Source organism: Schistocerca serialis, chromosome 4 (assembly GCF_023864345.2).
Source record: "Schistocerca serialis cubense isolate TAMUIC-IGC-003099 chromosome 4, iqSchSeri2.2, whole genome shotgun sequence".
Lineage (NCBI taxonomy): Eukaryota > Metazoa > Arthropoda > Insecta > Orthoptera > Acrididae > Schistocerca > Schistocerca serialis.
In genome coordinates, this window is record NC_064641.1 from 546,591,098 (window position 1) to 546,616,379 (window position 25,282).

The following is a 25,282-nucleotide window of genomic DNA, read 5'->3' on the forward strand; positions in this document are numbered from 1 at the left end:
GATTGTATATGTGAAAATTCATGAAAAGCTGTATCGACTGGTTTCTCTAATATTTACTTAACTGTGAGATCGACGGATTTAGCTTTAGGCCCCGGTGGATCTCAGAGCCTCATTTGAATTCTAGTCAGATGTCCATGTTGGTAGACATTACTACTGGAGTTTAATCATTTCCACAAGTGGCACTTAGTGTTTGGAGCTAGTTGTTTACTGTGCGGAAATCGGCTTTCGTTTGCAGTGTGAACATGAACTTTGTTTAATCTATTTTAAATGATAACAAAAAAATAAACTTTTGAGGACGAATCTTGAGTTGTGCTTGGGTATCTCAGTCGGTAGACCACCTGCCCGCGAGAGAAAAGGTCTGGAGTTCGTCTCTCGGCTCAGTACACAGTTCTAATCTGCCAGGAAGTTTCATATTAGCGCACACTGAACTGCAGGGTGAAAAACCTCTTTCTGGGAACAGAAAAGTAAATTACCAGGAGAAGTTAGCCCCAAAGGAACTAGGGCCTTCGAGAACACATCCTATGATTGAGAGAGCGACGGAATCAAAAAAGCATGACTACAAGCGAACAGTTAACGAGGAAGTGTACAGTTAGTACAAGTTGCGTGGGTGCAGCGTGAAAATATCTGATTTTCAGCACAGAAGTAAATTAGTGAACTAATAAATCTGTCAGAGATCTTGTGCTCTTGTCCAAAAACATGGAAATGCACGAAAACTCCGACTTACACAACAAAACGAAATGGAGAGTTGCGGAAGCTCACACATTATTTCGTTATTGCCGTAAACTACACTTAATTATGTACAAAATAACAAAATTTATCAAAAACAATTCTTTCTTTTGTCAGACGAGTTATGCATCTTATTTTTATTATTATTGATATTATTATTATTATTATTAATATTATTACTAGCAGTGGCTGTAGTTGTATAAGCTTGTCGATAAGCATAACTGTTATACAGCAGATGCTGTTAATTTCACACCCTCACATTTGTCTGAATCTAAAAACTTGTGAACACCCAGAATGTATACTCACGAGCCGCCACTAGAAGTGCCTACTGTGCGGTTGTTGTGACATAATCTGCAAGTTACTTAATCAGACTACACAGTTCTTCTCCCTCAATAACTTGCTTTGAAGAATCATAACAAATGTTACTGCGTGTGAAACACATTTGGTTATGTTCTTGCGTTGTTGCTAACATAGAATCTTTTCAGTCCACTAAAGGAAATTCACCTTGTCTTTGATGGTAAAAATTGTTCATCTAATTGGATAATAGGTACAGTGATTTGCTAGTTCACAAATGATAATTGTCGTTCGAGTTTATGGATAAGGTTAACTGCTATGAAATTTATACAAGATGAGACTATGGTTCTGTAATCGAGATAACTGACACATGAGATTTAATTACGACAGTACTGAATTTTAAATGATTTTGATGTGAATTGTGCATCGGCCAGACTTGAGGATTAGTTTTCATGTGGAAAACGTTACACTGTTTATTATTTCGCTAACCTTCAGAGAACGTGTAAATTTGTGGAAAATGTTTGAGAACTGTTATCATTGAGCGGTACTCGTACATTAACTACCTTGGTTCTGTGAGTGATTGTAAAATGAAAACTGCACATTCTATTGTTTAGACACGTAACTATCAACAAACTGAACTAATTCATTAAAATCAGTTTGAAACAAAGCAGTCTCAGCCACAGTATGAAGCCTTAGCCCTTACACGATCACATTTACTACCTGAATTACACTAATAATTTTAGAATAGCATTCAATTATTTCCTGATTCGTTCTTTATCATTCTAAAGACTAAGACAGTTCTGGGGGTTGCAAGCATCTTCAGGAGATTAATGATTTTTTTCTACATTTTAAAAGGATTTCTATTAGAAACACTTTTTAAGAACTTGTACTGGAAGTTTGTCGCAGTAATATTCTTTTGCAGCCCATGGACTATTGAGAGCTCTCTGTAGGATGGAAGGGCAGACAATATTCTTGGGGCGAGCGCTTCCCAGTTCTGTTCTAACTGCAGCCTGTCCTGCTGTAGGTCCCAGAATGATAAACTGCTTCACTTTGCTTATTCTACAAACCTCTAAGAGAAGACTTTGTAAACAGAGAAACTAATTTCAACCGTCTTAACGCTGCTTCAGTTCTCCACATCGATTCTCCCGGAGCACGCACTGCAATTAAGCGAGGCATTCCTCTGTGTCCGCCCGCCGCACTTGGATTCTGTTCCTAAGACACTCTGATGCTGCTGTGTTTCCAATTTCTTCAGAGACTGGGACGACAAGAGGTAAGCAAATTAATTCCGAGGAAAATGTTTCTTTTGGTGCCTTGCAGCATCACAGGGTGGCACAAAATTTCCGACTTCCCTATTTGTGATTCCATATTGTTCCCAACCAGTAAATGATATTACCGCTATTAAATGTACTTGAGAATTTCTTCCATTTTCTATACCTGTAAGGAACGTTTCTGAACACAAAAATGCATTAATAGGTTTCTGTTTTCTAAATTATTATTAAATATTTTGCCTTAATCCAAAGGCACTACTTGAAAATATCGCCATCTTTCTGGTTAGGTCTCGTATCATTTAAAGGGCTGTCACAATAAAATATTCATGGCGTTTCAGAGTGTGGTATTCGTATATTCCATCCATTCTTCTGCACAGTTTATGTACATTGCTGCGTATGGTATCGACTCTGACACAGTATATGAAAGGTAAATGTGATATTCAAGGCTGCACCTTCAGCTAACCACTGACCTCAAATGGGGACGACGAATCATCCACCGGACGCACACCTCTGCAACGCGTCATATCACGAAGAGAGACGGCGACATCTCCACCGCAACGGACCTGACATGCAGAAAACAGTCCAGTTGTTAAAAAGTGACGATGTTTTAACACTATACCGAACGTCTAAAATCACTTCCAGTAACGTACTTGAGTTATTTCTTAACATTCTGGCCAACCTTTTGCTTACTGCTGATCGATTTAATGTAGTTTTTTGAGGAAATTCAATTCAGCGCGTGCATTTTACGTCTATTGCTTTCGTCTGATTTACATATAGGTTTCATGTGATCAGGCTAACGTTAGGAGATATAAAATCTCAGAAATCCTTTAGGACAATGTATTACGATATTTTATTGTATTTTTCGATAGCGCAATAAGACCCCCGGTTCACCGAGGTCGAGTCAGCCGAAACTCGAGTAACCTAAAACGCTTCTGAAAATTATAAATTCGAAAGTTAATATCGTTCTGCACACAAATAATTCGAGTCAGTTCTAGGCTACCGGTAGCCGGAAAAAGTGTGCAATACGCTAGTGACTCAACAGCTGCCACTGGGAAGACGACAGTGAGGAACACTTGTGACTGACAAGGGAGTTCTCAGGTTACACCCAACGCTGGAAGGCGTGGTTTATGCAGCTTATGTTTTTCAATGAGTGGAACTGCAGTCTGGGCCCACCAATGACTAAGAGGATAAAGACAAAGAGATGGGAAATGGAGTTCTCTGGAGAACTATCTCGGCACGCCTCCCGGCCGACCCACACTCCCACCTATTAGGCCTATCGCAGTCTCTCTCCGTATCACCAATGATGGGTTTGATGTTATCACAGGGGTCGAAAGAAATTGTGCATTCACACTTAAAGTGGTGGATTCATAGACTGTCGAGGCGACTCAATTACTTGAGTGCGTGGTGTCTGTTCTGTCGGACATGTCCCTTTCCTTTCCTTTCTCTCCTCCCTTCCCCCCTCTCCCCCCACCCTACACCACCTACTATTTACATAATATTAACCTTTAAATTTCTAGCATAATACCTTCAATCACGTCAGCTCTGTAAAGACCGCATCACGGCATTGTGGCACCATTGTTGCGTGCGATTGTCCGAAAGAGCAGACACCACGTGTTCATATAACATATTCCCTTGGAAGGGTAACGAATCCACCTTCTTCAGTACGAAGAAACGGGGAAAAACAACAGCTGGTGCTTTCACTGCTAATCTGGTTCAAATGGATCTAAGCACTATGGGACTTAACATCTGAGGCCATCCGTCCCCTAGACTTAGAACTACTTAAAGCTAACTACTCGAAGGACATCACACATATCCATGCCCGAGGCAGGATTCGAACCTGCGGCCTTAGCAACAGCGCGGTTCCGGACTAAAGCGCCTAAAACCGCTCGGCCACCATTGCTAATAAACAAACGACGTATCTCACGAATTAAGACCAATTCGGCGACTTGCACGTCAAATTTACTGCTTTTATATTCACGCAACTTTCCAGTTGGTCTCACGGCGCCGCGTGGACATCTTTTCAGACCTCTGCATCAGAGAAAAATTTAGAACTGGTTATTGGGAATTGAACCCCGTGCATAGGCTTAGCAGCCAAAAATGTCACCGCTTTTGCTGATATGATATTTAGTTTTATTGACATCTTGGGTTGACGGGTGTTCTGCCGGATATCAGCGTCGTTCTTGCACGATATTTCGGTCACGTAGCTCGTAACCTTCATCAGGTGCGACCTGAGACTGCTCCTCGAGTGGACCTGGTCCAGTATTTATGCCTATGGCCTTCCCCCTCCACCAACGGCTGCAGGCGCTTCCTCTGTGGTCCGGGCCCATTCCCTGCGACCTGCTGGAGCGTTGCTGCTCCGTTTTCCGTCCGCTGCGGTTCTAGGTGTTCCCTCTGCGGTCCGCGCCCACCAAACCCGCTCCTGGGGGTTTCATCTACGGTCTGGGGTACCAAGCGTTCCCCCTGCGGTCCGCGCCCGCTCACCACGACCTGTTGGAGCGTTGCCGCTCCGTTTTTCGTCCACTGCGGCTCTGGATGTTCCCTCTGCGGTTCGCGCCCACCAGTCCCACTTCTGGGTGTTCCATCTTCGGTCTGGTGCCTTCCCCCTTATGGTGCAGTCCGTCAGGGGCTCGTTTTCCATCTCCATGTCTCTGGTTCTTCTGTTTGTGTAGTGTTGCAGCTGGCCCCTGTAACCTCCCCCTCACTTATCGACCTTAATGACAGTGAAAAATTAAACCGCGTGTACCTAATGGAAATTTGGGAAAAGCAATCGTCGCCGAAGTTAATCTGTCGGTAAAGAGGGAGGAAAGGGTTACATCTAAATGAGAGGTAAAATGCAAATGAAACTGGTGGAAATTAATTTTGAAAAGGGGTAAAGTTAATGAAGAAAGTAAATGTGCGGCCGTTACGTTAACAATTAACTAGTGGTAATTAGGTATTTGAGATTTGGGGGAAATTACGGTCGCCAGTCCTAAGGACAATTACTATAGTAACTGAAAAAGAAAGGTAATTACACATATAATTAGCACTAGAAGCGTGGCAACTGAAGGTTGACACGTGTAGTGTGAAAACTGAAAGTTTGTCAGAAGTAATAACTTTCGCTGCACTCTGACTTAATTTAGCAAAAGAATTAATAAAACCGGAAAACTGAAAGTTAATTTAGTGACTGAAATTATTACGAAGCTTTCTTTCTTAAGCACATCGAAATCCAGTAAAATACGGTTAGTCTTCGACTACCTCAACAATCATTTCAAAAGCAACTTGACTCTACGCAATTTAGAAACAAGAGATTTAACTTTGAACCTGAATTAAATGATTCTGAACAATCAACAATAGTAAAATTTAGTACGTACCAAGCTGAGCTGCAGTCACAGGTAAGCTAAAATATGCTAACAAAACTCGCACTCTTAATTTGTGCTCGTGTAACCTAAATATTGTAGCCAGCTATGAATACTTTAACTGAACTTTGAAATTAAAGCAGTGAAATTGAATGATGCTGGCGTTTGAATTTCAACGATACTCGGGTTCATTTCGGAAAAGGAAGGGACCCTGCTTGGCAATGCAATTGGGACAATGAGCAACAAAGGTTCATGCTAAGTTGCTGCAATTTTGCGAGGCAAATGGAACAATTTGAAAAACTGAGGTCTGCCATACAGTTCTGAAACTTTACGTGCTTTTAGTCTTCCTTGTTGGTTGATTGAAAGTTTGAAGCCGTCGATCGAGGAGGTGGCGACAGTCACTCATTGTCGGCCGTCGCTGTTGCAGAAGCTGGATGTTGGCGCGCCTTCTTCTCAACACGGTCACCAGACGAAACGGGCTCTTGATGTGCGCCAGCTAATGCTTCCCGTCCGCGACACCATGTCAGAAACTATCATCGCAAGTCGAGAGCAATTACATGCTGCCAAACCCCGAAAGCGCGGCAACTCGCGGGAGCTACACACAACACACCTGCTCCACTCGCTACTCCAGCCAGACTCTCCTATGCTCTGCCCGCGCTCCACGCGGCAGAGTTAACACTACCAAAGATCCTACACACTTTGATTCTTCACACGACCTATCGATGTAATCGTTCGATAGCAGTTTTCCCTAGGCAAGACCCAGCGTAAAAATACAAATAATATTTACGCAACAAACCAATTATACATCGACATAAATGCATAAATATATATATACAAATAGTGAAACAATTACAATATGTAAAGACACAGAAATATCATATATTAAGGTAGCAAAAATAAGGAAAACAAATTATAGTACAATAGATGGAAATAGGAGGATATGCATTTCCGGCGTTACACCCCGTTGCTCCTTTAACAATTCCAGAGCCGGATCCCAGGCTCTGCTTAGCTGGTACCCTGTGTCACGATTCATAAAATCGTCAGCCATTTTAATTTCTATCGATTCTCTTATAACACTGTCCCAAAATGTGGTTGTTTGTGCTAGAATCTTGGTATCCTCATACTTCATGGCATGATCTAGTTCTAGACAGTGTTCAGCAATGGCCGACTTAGTCACCTGTGTTAATCTAGTGTGCCTCTGATGTTCTTTGCACCTGATCTCCACAGTTCTTGTCGACTGGTAATATAGGACATGCCACATTGACAAGGTATATTGTAAATCCCTGGTTTTCGTAACCCCAGGTCGTCTTTGACACTCCCCAGCAGTCCCCCGATCTTGTTGGATTTTCAGAAAACACACTTGATATTGCGTTTACGGAGGATCCTACTGGCACTAAAAACCGTGAGAGGCCGTATATTATGGCAAAAATGTATGAGATGACTAGTGGAGGAGAAATTCTGTAACGGGCAGACACACTAAATAATAATAAAATCAGTTGGCGTAGATTCTGTGCAGTGATTTATCTGCACATGGTGTGAGGATACAGCTGCGCTTTTGACGCGGCTGTGGGTGTCAGACTTATCGACGTCGGTTAGCAAAGGATTGGCCGTACCAAAGGTGAGACATTGGTATTGCACTTCCCAAAAGCTAACAAACAGGGTGATATCTAACTATGAAATTAAGCAGTAGTCCACATTAATCCCAGTTTATTACAAAGTTCCCTCCTAATATATGCATCGATAAGAATGCAGGGAATAAGAAAACTGGGAATCAGTGATATGAGTGAGCACTTGAGAATTCCGGCAAAGACTTGATAGTTCATGTGAGTGTGATGAAGCCATAATCCTAAAATGAGTTACGGGAAAACAAACTCGCACTTGACACACAGAGGCTACCTGAATCTGCCAAAGAATTTAAAACTAGCACATGCAAATAACACCACTGATCGAATTTTGTAAGAGTCTCCGGTTACTCGAAAAAACCATAAGATTCGCGGAATATAAACGACCCTGTCAAGGTATCTATCAGTGCTCGGTAATCCTCATACCTAGATCACCCAAGCCGCTGTTTCTCACCACATTCTGCACTCAATTGTGGAATGTCGCGAAAAGCATGATCCGGGGCAGAATGCTATTCATCAGCTCCTGATTGCTAGAAGAGCGTATCTCTACAGAGTCGTAAGTGAGCATTGTGCTCTCTTCCGTGTCACTAGATCAAGTGGTCCAGACGAAGTGTTCTCTATCACCTCTGAGCTGTTTCTCTTCTCTACACACCCGGGCAGTTCTATGCGTCAATGGAAAAAGGTTGTGCAAAACGTTCGAGAATGATATTTTTTTATTGAGAAGGCAGCAAACTGTCCTCATGACAAAAGATTTACAACGCTGACCAATCGTTTCACTCCCACATAAGCAGTGTTTAGGCCATTCTGAGTTTACTCTCAATATTCAGCCGCATCTACATCTATATATTATTCAGTTCACATTTAATTGCGTCACAGAGGGATCGTCGAAACACTTTCTGACTATTTCTCTCCCGTTCTATTCCCTAACAGCGTATGGGAAAAATGAAGACTAAAATCTTTCCCCACAAGCTCTGATTTCTCTTACTTTTTATGATTATCATGTAGCCCCATGTAGATTAGAACCAATAAACCATTTTCGCATTCAGAGGAGAAAGCAGCTGATTGAAATAATGTGAAAATATCTCGCTGTTACGAAAAACACCATAGTTTTAAAGATTGCGACCTCAACTCGCATGTCATATCTGCGACATTCTTTCCCCTATTATTCAGTCCTCACTTGGACTTTTTTTGTTTCCTCCATTAATCGTATCAGGTAAAAGTCCCGAGCCGTACAGCTGTACTCTAGCAGAGGATCGTCAAGAGTAACGTAAACCTGTTGCAGTTTCTAAGTGTTCTGCCTGCAAAATGTTGTATTTGGTCATCTACCACGATTTTGTCTGTGTGTTCGTTCCAATCTAAGTTACTCGTAATTGTATATCCGTGGTATATAGTTGAATTGACAGCCCTTAGATATGTGTGATTTATTATTAAAGATAATTTAACGGATTTCTATAGTATTTAAGTTGATGATCTCACACGTTACCTCATTTAGAGCCAATTACCACGTCTGGACTAGACCATACATATACAGTTTCTAAGTCGTTTTGCAATTCGTTTTGATCTTCTGATCACTTTATTAGATGCAAACCGACAACATCATCTGCTCAGATTATGTCCTAAATCATTTTTATAAACTGGCAACAGCAGAGTTCCTTTAACAACCCTTGGGAAATGACACATATCACTTCTGTTTCACTTGATGAGTTTACATCGATTGCCACTTACTGGGACCGTTCTGACAGGAAATCACGAATCCGTCACAGAGCTCATTTACCTGTCACTAATGGATACTTTGTCCCATCCCATTGTCTTTCTCCTCTGAAAGCCAAACTGAAACTCCCATTCGACCCTGTCAGCGCACTATATTTGCCTGGTCTCCTCTACAAACCCTGGGTCATCATGGAGCCACTTAAACCACTGAAAATATCGCATGCAAAACAGCCACTGATGAAGAGAAGGAATGAACACAAAAGTAGATTTTTTTATCCACGCAATTATTGACCTTACTTGTTACAGGTTTTAAATTTTCTATTAAGTGACGGGAATAGAATTCAGAGAGTAATGACTTGCCAGCAAACATAAAAAATCTAGTAACAAGTAAAGATAAGTTAAAAAGGAGCCTGAAAGACTTACTAGTGGCTAACTCCTTCTACTTCATTGACGAATTTTTTAATACGAACAAATGATGTATTGTATATATTCATACTATTAGTATTATAGTAGCTTAAAAAATTGACATATTCTACATTCATGAGGTTCTCCTCAGCACGGACCTATGGAACGAAAAATTAATATAATCTAAATCTAATCTAATCAAATCAATTAAGAATGATACTTGAGATGCGTCAGTTGGTTGGTTGGTTTGTTGGTTTGGAGGAGGGGACCAAACAGCAATTCACCGGTCCTATGGGATTAGGGAAGGATGGGGAAGGAAGTCGGACGTGTCGTTTCAAAGGAATCATCCGGTCATTTGCCTGAAGCGATTTGGGGAAATCAAGGAAAACCTAAATCAGGGTGGCCGGGCGCGGGTTTGGACTGTCGTCCTACGGAATGCGAGTCCAGTGTGCTAAACACTTCGGCGCCTCGCTTGGTAGATGTGCCCGTCCAGCAATGGGACAATTAAAGTGCCGTCCCATTCAGCATCTGGAGACCAGAGCTTGTGACATATTCCTTTCACAGTAAACATCACGTGTAGCATCAGAGCAGCTGAGCACAACATAATCAGGCATCACGAATGGGCAAGTGCGACAGCGAGAAGTAACCCTGTGTGCGGAGCGAGACCAGCAGAGACTAGGAGCAGGTCTGGGCTATACGATGGCTCCCCCTGGTTGACAGTGCTTCGCAGCGGGCGCGCTGTGAATGGAGTGCGCGCTCTCTGTATTTTGTTTCCACTCTCTCTGGGGTAGAATGCCATCCACTACATCCCAGGTCGTCAACGGCAAGAGGTTGGCAGTAACCCATGTGACTACCCACCAATTCAGGACCAACTCGAAGACACACCTCTGACATTCGCGCACCTAGTGGCATCACCGACCCAACTTGAGAAGACACGGTTAGCGCATTCAAAGCCTAATAGCTAGCTCACCTATCTGTGGTATCATCTATGACGAACTCTCTTGTGTCAGAGACCTTTTGAAATGCAACTACTGAACTAAAGTTAAATAAATTAGAGGCTCTCGGTGTCAGGACCCACCTATGCCTCGGCATCCACATCAGGACTGGCACAATACTCCCAAGTGTCGGTTACGTGATTTGGTGTGTGACAACAGAGCTGCCACAACTTGAAGCCAGCGGTAGGGACGTGGACAGCAGCTGATGGACAATACATCATGGTGACGTCGGATGCTTGGTGGGCGCGCTGGGTTACCTTCATCCTGGAATAGTTGGTCAGTGGGTTGGTTGGCGCACTGGTCTTGGGGCGTCCGCCTGGGGAAGAGTCGCGATTAGCAGCTGACAACACTTGCGAATGGCCCCTTATGCAAGAGGCATGGGCCACCCCGCGTTCTTGCTGTCTGGCAGTCTTTGTGGCAGAGTCTGGGAGCGAGCGCCTGAGTAGGGAAGTGGCGGTTGGTTGCTCGCAACCTGTATGTAAGGCCCCGTATGTAGGGAGGACGAGGCGGCCACTGTCTTATTGTCTGAACAGAGAGTGTTCAGGTACAACAGGACGGACTGCAAGCAGGCACTGAGTATTCAAGTGGAGACTAGCAACCGACAATACGAGCACGCTGTATGAAAAACTGGCAGTACGGGACGTCCAATGTTGTCTTAGTGTCCAGAAGTCGGTTCCTGGTTGGCTTGTGAGTACATGGAATGGGGCACCCACTTGGTGTGTGTGTGTGTGTGTGTGTGTGTGTGTGTGTGTGTGTGTGTGTGTGTGTGTGTGTTGCCGATACAGCGCTTCCCAAACGAGTGCGAGTTGCGTAGTTTGCAAGCTGCTTTGTACTTGCAGGAAACAGAGTTGGTGCTAGATTTAAGGTGCGTATGTAGGCAGTGGTCCTATGGAAAGCTGATCTTGTTCTTATACTGCTGGTAAATGAATTTGCGTGATTTTTACCCCTGGTTATGAGCCTCACATTTCGGGCGGCTCTTTCAGCAGTACAGAGTGAATCAAGTTTTGTATTTGTGATTTAGTGATACAGTTGCATCTATGAGATAATTAGGATTGCAGTGAATTAGTCTATAGTGATTCTGATTTATTTTATACTGTCGTTTTATGGGGTCTACGAACATAAGAAACTGGGACCACTTGTTTGATGCATTTTGTGGCGAGTATCCAGCGTTTATTAATTGTGGTCTCTGGTATCATTTCCACTGAGTTTTATTTAAAATTTTATCCATTCTTGTATAATTTAGTTTTGTAGAATAAAATAATTGTCTTGTTTTACATGCTATTGACATTGTGCTTTTGTTCTTTAGGTTGTGTTCTGTCAGACTTTGGATATTAATTATTCCTGGCTTGGGACTTGTTATTCCGCCTTCATGGGGCTAGCCTTTCATGCTCTTACAAAGAGTTGTAATTTGCTATTCTCTAGTGTAACTTAAGATATACCTACTACCATCTTCATTTATTGTAAACTACAGGGTCGTGCTGAAGAAGTAATACTTCCGAATTATTCAGCTGAAAACTATAACATTTTTAAATAAAACATACGTTATTAACATTCTATATAATTATTCTTCAGGTCTCCATATTTGCAGTTCTCTGCCTCAAGAGGACTTCGAACTGTAGTGTGTGACATGGCGGTGTGTAACGTAAGGATGTCGGTGCGTGGGAAACAGCATAGTGTAATCGATTTTCGAACTCTAAGAATTTGTCCACACATGGAGCACCCTCTGTTTTAGGAAGACAGTGCCAGACCTCTTACGAGCGCTGCAAAATCTGCAGCAATCCGATGCCATGGGTTGACTGTCATCTGTCATCCTCCTCATAGTTGGATACATCCGATTTTCAGATCTTTCCAAAACTCACAGAATACCTTCGAGGAACTCACTTTGATAGTGGTGAAGTGGTGCAAGGAGAAGTGAGGTTGTTCCACCGTCAACAAACATTCTACAGCTACGGTATCAACGAACTAGCCTTTCCATGGTGACTATGTAGAGAAATAAATACGTACACATGAAGATTAAATATGTAAAATTTTAATAAAGTTTGTTTTATTAAAAGAGCTTTAAGAGCTTCCATTCAAAAAACTCAGAGTCTTTACCCTTCAGCACGCCCTCGCAAATTGTTGTTAGTTATTTTCTTGTAAATAGTTTTTGTTTTTTGAGAGAAAAGCACATAGCCCGCCAACCGCCAGTCACTTCCACTCCTAAGCCTCTGAGAATTAAAACAACGGAGCAGTTCCAACAAAGAGTCGACATGATCTTCCACGACTGAAATAGCGCACGAGAAATCCAGTGTAGAAGGGAGCGGTGTTATTGGAGAATGTGTGTTAAGGAATAATACCAGCGAAATGTAGTGATCTAGGAAAATGAGATCACACACACACACACACACACACACACACACACACACACACACACGCAGTAGATACAAGGATTATTTCTATGACTGTTTTGCTTGAGTAACGAAGTGGCATTCTACAGTTCTGAGCAAGGTCGCTGCGATTTTTCACTTGGTTGTTAACGATATGCTCGAAATCGTCATCCTTCTCAGTTGGAGAACACTATGGCTCCAAAAAGCAGACATCTGGCAGGAGTTAAATGTATTTTCGGAAAATTTCCTTAAATGACTCATTGAAGTACTCGTTAAAATAGGCTATGATTTATGATAACGAAATACGAAAGTTTACCACAACTGTTTCTGACACATAAAGCGGGCAGAACGACTAATACGTATCCCTTGAGAAAAGACAGTAAAATTTTAACCTAGGGGAATAAATGGACGTAATCAGGCGAAAGAATATTAAACAGAGGTTATTCTGGGTTTACAATTAAATATTTGCTTCGCAACGTGGTACGGAAGTAGCAATTTCATTAACACCATTTATTCTTCCTGTGGCCAGGATGCGAAACCGTAAAGCAAGCGGACTCGCTTCATGAGGGCACGCCCTGCTCTGACATCACACTTCGCCAGCGGTGAAACACTTTTGCGTCACGAATAGAATTGTCGTGTTAACGGCAGCTCTTCCGGGAAACGACTGGCTCTCAAAGGACGTAGCGGTATTAAGCGGTCCAGAACACTCTCCTCTTACCTCTCAGCTTTAACGAGGCGGCGGTTTATTTTCGCGGCACTTGTGGCCCCGCTCGCGTCTCAGCGCGGCGGTGGCTGCAGCTGCCAAAACAAATGACGCTCTCAGTGTGACGTCACGCACCTGCGGCGCGTGGCACGGGTCTCCGGCTCATTACCGCTGGACAAACACCGCGGGCGACAGGGCTGGCCGGGAGCCTCCAGACCGCCATTCCATTATTGATAATATTGCGGCGGTCGGCGAGCCGCCGTCGCCTAGCAGTTTATTTCCGGGGATCGATCGTCTGGTTGGCTGGGCCCTGTTTAGGTCACGAGCCGGGAAATTGCAGGCACCATCGATCACCTGACACTGCCTCTGGAGAGCTTGCAATCGTCACTGTACTTTCACGAGAATACGTTGTCGCTGCATGATAACTTCCCATGAGGTTAGTGCCGTCGATGAATGAGAGACATGTAAGGAGCGATCAAAAAGTTTCCGTTTGAATGCCACACTAACACCCTTGCCAACAAGTCGGTGATTACATACCCTCATTGGAGTCATGCTGCGTTGCATATATGCTGAAAGAACGCCATCAGGCGAAAAGTTTTTGAACACCCCTTGTATTTAGGCGAGTATTGTTTTCGTGTTTCTTCGTCTGCAAGGCAAATGAACAAAGAAATCTCGTGCAGAAAATAGATACTTCTAGCGTGGTATGTTCCGTATAATTCTTTCCATACCAACAAATCATATCAATAAGTGCAAAATGGCAAGTTCACGGAAAGATTTACGAAAGGTAGTCAACTAATTTTAACTGTAGCCTTGAAAATTTCCTAATCAATATTTTTATGTATGTAGATACACATCTTCGGTTATGTCACACATTGAGTTTGTCCCGCCTCAGTACCACAGAACACCGCTAGGAGAGCGTAAATAAAATGGTGCAGTTGATATCGTAAGGTATCCGTTTACTGTGTTTGAAGGGGAACAGCACTGTATCAATCCAAGCTGTTGCTGGGAAGTGACAGTAAAAGTGCACGAAGCCACTGCGAAGCGATTCTTCTGATTTGTTGTGTTGGGTCGGAAATTAATACATATTCTGATAAGCGACAAAGCGATTCGTTGCTATCAAGCACAGTGTCATATTCACCTTCCTCTCCTCGAAGAAAACCAAGAGGTAGTACTTTATGAAGCGGTGAAAGAAAAATAATAAATAATATCAGACAACGTTGCGAATGGGAGAGCAATTGTAAATTGCTCCACTTTCTCTCTGGGTGCTTGAGACGAACAACCCTACACTGGAAAAACTGCAGAAATAATTATTAATACCGCTGAGTTGGACAGTAGCAACGGTAATAGTAATAACAGAGCATGCACAGATGTAAAATGAGACATTCTTAGTGATTTATGTGTTATTTACAATGCAGCGTTACATTTGTTACTAATTTTTCAAAAAATTTATTACCACAACGTATGTTTTACTAACAGCTCTGTTAAATTTGTGTATTGGAAACGATACCAGATTAGTAGAAACAGGCGCCATTATTCAATATGAAACTATCAGTTGCAATTTTACTAATCCCGTAAGATTTTGTTTTGCCCATGTTTCATATTTTACTTGTGTGGATGCACATTACTTAGCAGCTGGTACGGCGACCAATAGATGTTGCTACCAATGCTCCTTGCAGCATAAACTGACATGTCGGCGCGAGTGTATCGTCAGCACTGGGACACATTGGAAAGAAGTGCAACGCGACGAGCTCGTGACTTCACATTAGCTGCCTTGCCCGACATACAACGCTGATGCTCAACTCTATCCCGGGCCCACAGGAAAACGGTAAGTCAGTTACTAGCTACCCACTAAAGGTCTTACCTGCGTCATGTGCTATAAACAATGAGGTGACAAAAGTTCTGGATACCACTTAATATCGTGTCGGACTTTTTTTCCCAGCGTAGTGCTGCAACTCCATATAGCATGGACTCCACAAGACACTAGAATTCCCCTGCAGAAATAGTGAGCCACGCTGCCAATATAGCCGAACACAGCCGAATATAGACGGTGCAGAATGTTGTGCACTAACTGGCCTCTCTATTATGTCCTATGAATGTGCTATGGGAATCATGTCGGGCGATCTGGGTCGCCAAATGATTCGGCCTAACTGTACAGAGTATTCCTCAAACCAATCGTGAGTAATTGTGGCCCAGTAACGTAATAGTTTGGGAACATGAAGTCAATGAATGCAAATGATCTCCAAGTAGCCGAACATAACCATTTGCAGCCAATGATCGGTTCAATTGAAATGGACACCTTCCATTTTAATGTAAACACAGCCCACACCATTATGGAGCCGTCATGAGTTTCTACAGTGCCTTGTTGACAACTTGGATCCTTGGCTTCGTGAGGTTCGCGCCGTGTCCGAAATTTAGCCGGCTGAGAGATGTTCCATTCAACATTCTATACAGAACAGTAAGAGTCCAGCAACCATCCATGTAAAGATGGACATACAGAGAAGTTAGCAAAGGCTCAGCTCCTGTCGCTGCAGGTGGAGTTGGAATAATGTTGACACAGTATACTATATTTCCGCAGTGGTGACCCAGATTACACCACAACCAAGGCTAGTAAAGAGACACTTCCGTGATCTGCGCAACTGAAAATTATATCCTACCACGGCAGATCTGGGACAAGCGACCACACAGCCTTGTAGTAACTGTCACGGTCTGCAGCCAGCTATGAAAAGTAGGTCACGGCGGGTATCGACCGGATGTGGGACGTCCAGTCATTAGATGTCCTCTCATGAGATTTATCTCTAGTAGCAGTGGGACTAGGGATGGTGCCTAGTACGTGGATGTTGAGAGCTGCATGGCTGCCGTCCAGCTGGGGGCACGTGCGGGCCGACTTATACTGATTCATGTCCCTGAGTCCATGTTTGACATCTGCACCTTATTGCCGAGCCACCTCCCATCCTGCATGCGCGCACTGAAGACTGTTGATACTATTTCCTTGGCTGAGGTCTTTGGTTCGAAACTTTGCTCGGGTGCTCCATGTACTGTTAGCTGGTTATGCATCTGCACCAAGTGGTGTGACCCACCTACTGTCGCTGCATGACTGCTGCTTACTCGTACCTCATTCAGGCTAACGCTCGCCGAGGTGCTGACACTGCTTCGTCAGCGCTGCTGCCAGCTCAGCTTAGCAGCTGTGTGAGCCAGGTACTTCGCATTGTTGCATGCTAACCATTGTCCAGGGCCAGCTTGCGCCGCTGGATGCTGACCAATGACATACTGGTTATAATGAATAAATTACTGTTGTTTTTTCACTGCTATAACTATACAAAGGCCATCCACTTGGCTCCATGTATTTGCTGCCCCAGCATCCATCCTCAATCGTCAACGCAACCTGCAGCAAGGTCAATAAATACCCAATCCCATCCTCACAAGCTGCATTACTTTCAAGGGACAATAGAGTATTTTCCACAGCTATCTTTCTTCCTTTCTTTCACTGGTGCCATGTGCCACGCTGACGCAGGGTCGGTAGTGTTAGGAACGGATTTGGCAAGGTTAGTGAAAAGGGTTGGCCGGATGCCCTTCCTGCCACCACCCCGTCCCCCCCCCCCCCCACCACGGGACGGAATTAGTGTACCCCTGGTGTCTGCGTCGAGTGTAATTAATGGAATAGTGCGAGCTTGTTCAGATGTCTGCGAGTCGTGTAGCCGAGGCGGAACGTGGGTTCAAATGGTTCAAATGGCTCTGATCACTATGGGACTTAACATATGAGGTCATCAGTCCCCTAGACTTAGAACTACTTAAACCTAACTAACCTAAGGACATCACACACATCCATGCCCGAAGCATGATTCGATTCTGCGACCATAGCCGTCGCTCGCTTCCAGACTGAAGATCCTAGAACCTCTCGGCCACACCGGCCGGCGCGGAACGTGGGGGCCAGCCCGGTATTCACCTAGCGGGATGTGGAAAACCAACTAGAAACCACATCCAGGCTGGCCGGCACACCGACCGACGATGGCAATCAGTCAGGGAGATCGATCTGGGGCCAGTGCGCCTACCCGAGTCCAGGAAGCAGCGCATTAGCGCTCTCGCCTAACCTGGCGGGTCAGGGCATTTTCCACAGCATTTCACCAATTACCTCAGTCGAGTGTGTAGGACCATTACTTTTCGTAATATACACAGGGTGCTCCAAAATTCCCCTTAAAAACTTCTAGGACTTGTAAAGGGTGCAGGTAGACAATATTCTGAATAGGAAACGATGTCTGGATGTGTACCGTTTCCGTGCTGCAGCCGTTTGAAGAAATGTTTGCTACGTAGGTATGCAACAGGGTAGTCATGGTGATGGTGCTTACGTCTGATTGGATCATCCTATTTGACGTCTATCATATCTCTCTCACCTTGCTCGAGCCTCATTCAAATGTCTGCGGCCGGCCGTGGTGGCCGAGCGGTTCTGGCACTTCAGTCTGGAACCTCGCGACCGCTACGGTCGCAGGTTCGAATCCTGCTTCGGAAATGGATGTGTGTGATGTCCTTAGGTTAGTTAGGTTTAAGTAGTTCTAAGTTCTAGGGGGACCGATGACCCCAGATGTTAAGTCCCATAGTGGTCAGAGCCGTTTTTTGAAATGTCTGTGACTGTTAGTTACATAGTTGAGTACACGTTTGCTGAATACATCGACATTGTACGACAAAGTTCACGGAAGAGCTGCTTGTCGACTATAACAAGATCGCCCGCATCTCGTGGTCGTGCGGTAGCGTTCTCGCTTCCCACGCCCGGGTTCCCGGTTTCGATTCCCGGCGGGGTCAGGGATTTTCTCTGCCTTGTGATGGCTGGGTGTTGTGTGATGTCCTTAGGTTAGTTAGGTTTAAGTAGTTCTAAGTTCTAGGGGACTGATGACCATAGATGTTAAGTCTCATAGTGCTCAGAGCCATTTGAACCATTTTATAACAAGATCCTTATCAACAAGGTCAGGCTGGTTGGTCATGTGATTCGACTGTAGATGCTTCCAGTCGTCTACTTGACGTTTCTACAACAGTTGGTCGTGTTATTGGATGCTGTGCCACTGAACGTCTATCAAAACATGTCGTTTCAGCATGACGTCGCATCCGCTCACTTTTTACGTCGTATCCGCCAACATGTCGACCAAGGATTCATAAACAGATACATAGGCCGAGGCCGTCCAATCACATGACCTCGACAATCACAATATTTGACAACACTGGACTTTTTCCTCGGCTGTCACTGCAGGACAGTTTGGCAGTCGCCACATCGAAGCTTACTTTTAATGTATCAGAATGATAACACTCCTCTAAAAAGGACAAATACGGTATACCTGTAATCAGCAGCGTTTGTGAAACTGTTCCACTGGTTTTTGTTTCTTTGTTTATTAACGAGTGGAACTGCAAAACAAGTTATGTACTTGGTCACCCCTAATGAATTCCTTGTAAAAGTGGCCGCGTTACTACATGTTCCCAGCTGGTTGTACGTTCCCGGAAATGGGTTTCAATTCAAAATCTTATCTACTCAGACACCTCTACAACTCCTACAAGCATGTAAGGGGAATTTTAGAGCACCCTGTGTAAATACCTCAGTTGATACCGCCGGAAGTTCCGTGAGGATTTTCGCAGATGACGTTGTTGCATACAACGTTTGATGATTATACCGAAAGACGTGCAGGAGAACGACTTTTCGTGCAGGAAGTGGCAACTGATCCTGAACATAAACATCTGTAATCAGGTGCGCTTACAAAGGCTGAGAGGCTCATTATTGTATGATTACACAATTGCATAACGAACACCGGAGGCAGTTACTTTTACAAAGGATCTAGGACTGTGCGTACATTGAGATCTGAAAGGGGAAGACCACATAAAATTAATGGTATGTCAGCCAGATGCCACACAGACATTTATTGAAAAATTTCTCAGGAAGAGTAGTACATAAACAAAGGAGTATACTTACAAAATTATTGTTCGATCATTACCTGAATTTTGTTCGCCAGTGTCTGATCCGTGCCAGATACGACTGACAGAGGAAATACAGAAAATCCTAGATGGGCAGCGTGTTTCACAGGTTCATTTAGTAAGCGCTGATGCATCACGGAAAGGTTCAGTCAGCTCCAGTGGCAGACACTGCAAGCCAGGCGTCCTTTAACATGGTGTTGTTTACTGTTGAAGTTTCGGTAGCCTACATTCCTCAAATAGTCAACAGATATATTACCTCCTGATACATGTATCTCGCGAAGAGAACGTGAAGATGAAATTAGAGATTCGAGCCATACGAAGGCTTACAGCAATCGTTCATCCCACGAAACATTTGCGACTGGAACAGGAACAGGAAAAAGTCACAGTGTTACACAAAGTACCCTCCACCATACACCGTGACGTAGGTAATTTCTTTTCGGTGTTACATTTCTCTCTCCGTTCTACACACATTTCGCGTACGGTTGCAACAGCCGGCTGTTACTTTATGATGCTAAGAAAATGAAATAGCTTTGTGACCAAAAATTGTTCCAGAACATACCCATTTAGTGATTAATATCTAACTCAATACGAACATCAGTTCTCTTTAATGTCAGGCTGTCGTTTATGTGGTTATGCAGTAAATACGTATTAAAACACAAAATAGGTTCTTAGTTCATTATCGCATAAATACAAATTAACAGCCATATTTCAACTGCTTTTGCTAAGTGTCTGTGTATCTGACCATAATCTAGGCTATACTGTGCCTTCTGAGATTCAGTACGACTGCCTAACACCAACCTGATGTAGAGGTTGCAATGTTATTCGTGTGTGGTCGCTAAAACGGAGTTTGTTTTATATAAAGAAGACATTACAGCGACGCTTGTGGTGGCTACATTATATACATGTAAGTCAAGCTAAACAATTTTTTGTATATTTGTACACTTCAACTGGATGTCAATAACAGTGTTGCGAATAATTAAATCATAGAGTAGCACAAAAAAAGTCTGACTGGACTGAAGTTTCACGAGATAAACTATACTTGTGGGGTTTTTAAGCTGTAAAATGTAACACAGTTTTCACGTCTGATTGAACAGCCACAATTATTCAACTTCTGTTGAAAGGGAACTTAGGAAATATACAAGTTTTGCTGCATGAGTAACACGTGTGTACCATCGACTCACTTGTTCAACGTGCTCCACATGATGCAAAGTCTTGCAACACTGCTCGCTTTTTACCAAGTAATTCATATTTTGACTTTACTGAATATGACATCGAGATGTTCCCGAATGGGCTTATACTACTCCCTCTCCCTCCACACCATCTTCATTTTTGGAATTCAGTGTTTGATGTGGGCCATCGCGACATCCCCTCATGCCTGTCAACCTCATTATCTCAGATTAGCACCTGCAATAAAGTTTCTCAGTTATTTGTTGGATACATTTTAAGGAATCTTGGTTCCAGGACAGTGGCATTCCCTCTCTTCCTTTTCTTCGTTTTCCGCTACTTCAATACTAAGACTGTCGCTAACGCATTTCTGATACTCCTCATTTATTTCTTTGATTTGGCGTCAGTCTGTAATCTGTGTTCATTCCATTAAATAGATCCTGTAATTCTTATTCTCTTGCAGCGAGGACAGAAATTTCACCAATGAAACTTCTCATTGATATGAATTCACCCTAAATTTATTTCTGTTTTTAAAGCAAATATTTTCTCGTATTTCCGTCATGGTTTCTTCGAGGTACAGGTTGAACAATAGGGCAAAAGACTGCATATTTCAATGTCACAATACTGTCGAGACTTTCTAATGTTATGGGGTGAAGTGTTCTTTTTGTTTCTAAACGTGTTTCTTGATGTTCCATCTACATTTTTGTTTACTTTTACTAACATCCGTTTGCAACCCCGTGCTCTTTTATACACTGTAGGGAACACTACCGTATTGATATGAAAGCTAAGGAAAACCGGAGCAAGATAAGAAGCATGACAAGGTGACTGATCACTAGGTCAAAGTTCATAATTGTAGGTAGCACCAGTATACGCGTAGTACTAACGCCTTACACAATAAGATACTAGCACACACACTGCTGTCAGTTCAACGTAAGCTAGATAATTTTAGTGTACACTGCATGAGGTGTCGATTGGGTAAAGATGAATTAGGAAAGCTCAAGACCTTGTCGTCTATTGAGCATTTAAAGACCACTGGTTACTGTGAAGCAGAAGGAGATGCATTCGGTAATGCAGTTAAGTAATTCAAAGAATGTGGGATCGAGCCAGATGACACCCTTCTGTTCTTCTGTTTATAGATTGTAATTCCGGTGCAGTGAAAAATGCAGATCCTGTTCTTGTTACTATGTGAAAACTGAAAATACAACTACTCAGGTTGCAGCGCGTTGCACAAACCAACAGAAACTCCTAATAAATCTCCTGGCGAATTACAAAAATGGTTCAAATGGCTCTAAGCACTATGGGACTTTACATCTGAGGTCATCAGTCCCCTACTCTTAGAATTACTTAAACCTAACTAACCTAATGACATCACCCACATCCATGACCGAGGCAGGATTCGAACTTGCGACCGTAGCAGCTGCGCGGCTCCGAACTAAAGCGTCTATAACAGCTCGGCCACAGCGGCCGGCGACGAATATCGGGTAGAGCAAAATGAAGAACCGATACATTCAGCAAATGGTACTTCTAAAGCGCCTAAAAAGCACTGCTGCACCTTTTATTTCAAACTACTGTCCAAAGAAATGTCATGAATGAGAAAACGGGTGCGTGAAGGTACGAGTAGTGTTAGTGTTCTCCCCTATGAAGGAGACGTTGGTTAATAAATCACACAAGTATGTTTAAAGCAACAGAGGAAAACCTACGAAGAAAGTAAAATGAGGTATCCTGCATGTGATGAGATCTGTGTTGACCCTTCACCAGAAGAGTGGACAGAGTGTTGCAACTGCAAGCTGCGCGGGAATAGACGAGCGGTCTTCGGCGCTGCAGTCATGGACTGTGCGGCTGATCCCGGCGGAGGTTCGAGTCCTCCCTCGGGCATGGGTGTGTGTGTTTGTCCTTAGGTTAATTTAGGTTAAGTAGTGTGTCAGCTTAGGGACTGATGACCTTAGCATTTAAGTCCCGTAAGATTTCACCCACATTTGAACATTTGTAACTGCAACATATGACTCTCGGGCTGATCGAACTTGGAAACAGAAAAATTAATGTGTGATCTTTGGTGGCCTTGAGTTGTGTTTATTTTCAACACAGTAGTCTTTTTATAGTAAACTATTTCATAAAAATTAAATAGAAATGTTTTATTAATTAGTGTACTCACGTAAAAGTCACGGCTTGCAGCTTTCGGATATTGAAGGAAAGACTTTAATTTTTCACACTTGTTTCGCGATTTGTCCATTTTCACAAGATACCTATTGCATAGAACAAAATTTTGTGAGTGGATGCGCCGAATGTGGATAGCGGAAGTGTAAGTAATAATATGGACCAGATTTATACTTACATGTTTGGTATTGGTATATGCCTGGTATGAACATTTCTATTTACATCATCACATTGTAGTTGTAGATCAGATCTGCGTTAAATCATGTCGCAATTGTAGTTATCCCTCCCTTTAGCATGCGTTGGTCGTGTTATCGTAAATTTGTCAAATGTTGATGCAAAGAACTTTATTATATGGTCTTACCACAGACATACATTACTATACCGACAAAGATGCACAGTTTACTGAAGCCTGATGTTTGGAGAGGTGATATGGTGGGGCCAGGAAGTTTGTGTATTGTACTACTACACTTTTCTAAAACTAAATGACGTTGTAGGTATTACGAGGTGGTCTAAACAAGTTCTGCAGTTGAGCAAATAACTTTTTTTTATTATTATTGGCTTTCGGGACATGTCCATACAACCATCTCAAGAGTGGAATGTCAGTTATGATGATACAAGCGTTAGGACAGCATACACCCTGTCACCGAGCAGGGAAAGATCCGACCAGGCATCAAACCCGGACCTCCTTTGTGTAGCAATCCCACACTGACCGCGCAGCTACTGAGGCGGACACAGCAAATATTTGCGTACTAATGATATCCATGGCAAATAGCATGTTCTACTTATATAAGCACATTCGTAAGGAACATATTATTCAAGGAGAAACAGAATTCGATCAAAACTGGTTAAAAACACATGATTACGTTAATATTAGATTTATTAAACCCCTAAAAGTATACATAAACTCTTTAGACATTGTCGGTATATCAAGTAGGGCAAACTCTAATGTAATAATTTAGGCTTAAATAGCAAAAGCAAAAATACGTAAGATGTTCCTAGTGACACTTGCATTGAGACATGTTCCTTTCCTTGTACCTTCCGTCTGCTATACGAAATACTGCAGCTAAAACGATGCATTTATTGGCCATCATGTCAAACCTCTGAAGGTACTCTTGTTAAATCAGTTTATCCTCATTTCTTACTACTGTTTTATCAGTAAATAAAAAGATATTTACACGCCCTATGCGCTCGCTGCCATATTGTGATTCTAAAGTGTTGACTTCAATGACGCCAATGATACTATATGCTATTTTGCCAGCTTAGTGATGTATAACTGTGGTTCTCTGAAATTTTCTCTCGACTCCGGGACTGCGTTAATATCACCATAGCTAAACGTAACATTCGCGACTCTGCTCCTCGTTTTTGTTACCCACTAGATAGCCGTTACATTGCTGAATACGATATCAGATGAGAGGGAATCGTTTATATTGATTTATAACACGGTTGTTACCATAGGGAGCATAAGTAGTGTCATGAAAATCGACAGCAAATGAAATACCACATTTTTCTTCCTTTTGCTTCCACAGTGGAAGGTATGAAACGGTACATTAAAAGGCAGTTTATCTACATTTCTCTTGTAATATAGAAATATTTGCTGAAGAACGTTGTTTCCCTTTAAGAGCAAAATTGCTAGTTAACACTGGAATATATGACCTTTTGCAGAAAGACGTCGTATGCCTACCCAAAAACAAGTTTCGTTCGCTGCTCTTTCAGCCAAAACAGTGACTACGGAACGTAGAAAACTTCTGTATAATGCCGTACCTACTTTAATAAACGAAAGAAATTAACCACTACACGTGTTACTGAAGGGAAAACCATACAGACATAATAATGAAGCCGGCCGCGGTGGTCTAGCGGTTCAGGCGCTCAGTCCGGAACCGCGCGACAGCTACGGTCGCAGGTTCGAATCCTGCTTCGGGCATGGATGTGTGTGACGTCCTTAGGTTAGTTAGGTTTAAGTAGTTCTAAGTTCTAGGGGACTGATGACCACAGATATTAAGTCCCATAGTGCTCAGAGCCATTTTGAACCATAATAATGAAACGTCAAATGCAATAAAACTGGTTCCCAACATAGAAGAATGTAATTGCACTATAGATGCTACATATGACCCACAAACGGCAAGAATATTCAACACATTCGTTATCGAAACAAAATTAATTACTTAAACAAAAGTATTAGTGTATTAGAAGTGCAAGTGAAGTGTAACAGTGGGCGAATCGTTATCATAAATACAGACAATATAAATAGACGTTCCTCACGCATGACATATATGTTTATATTCTCTTGCTTTCAGGGCAGTAAGGTGCAATTATACACATATTAGAAAGTATTTCTTGATGAATAAGCTGTAGCTTATGTAACTGAATCAGTTAGATTCTGCTGTCTTTATATTTTTTTCGCGATACTTCATGCCTCCTGGTAATTCACTAATGCATGGAGCGCAAAAAAACATAATCACTACTTTGTTAATGTAGTAGAAAAATAATTAAAAACACCCATTGATCTAACAACGCTTGTGACTGACTACTTCCTCATCACTAGACGAGGTAGTGCCGCTCCAGTAGTCAAGTGGCAATAACGACTGTATATA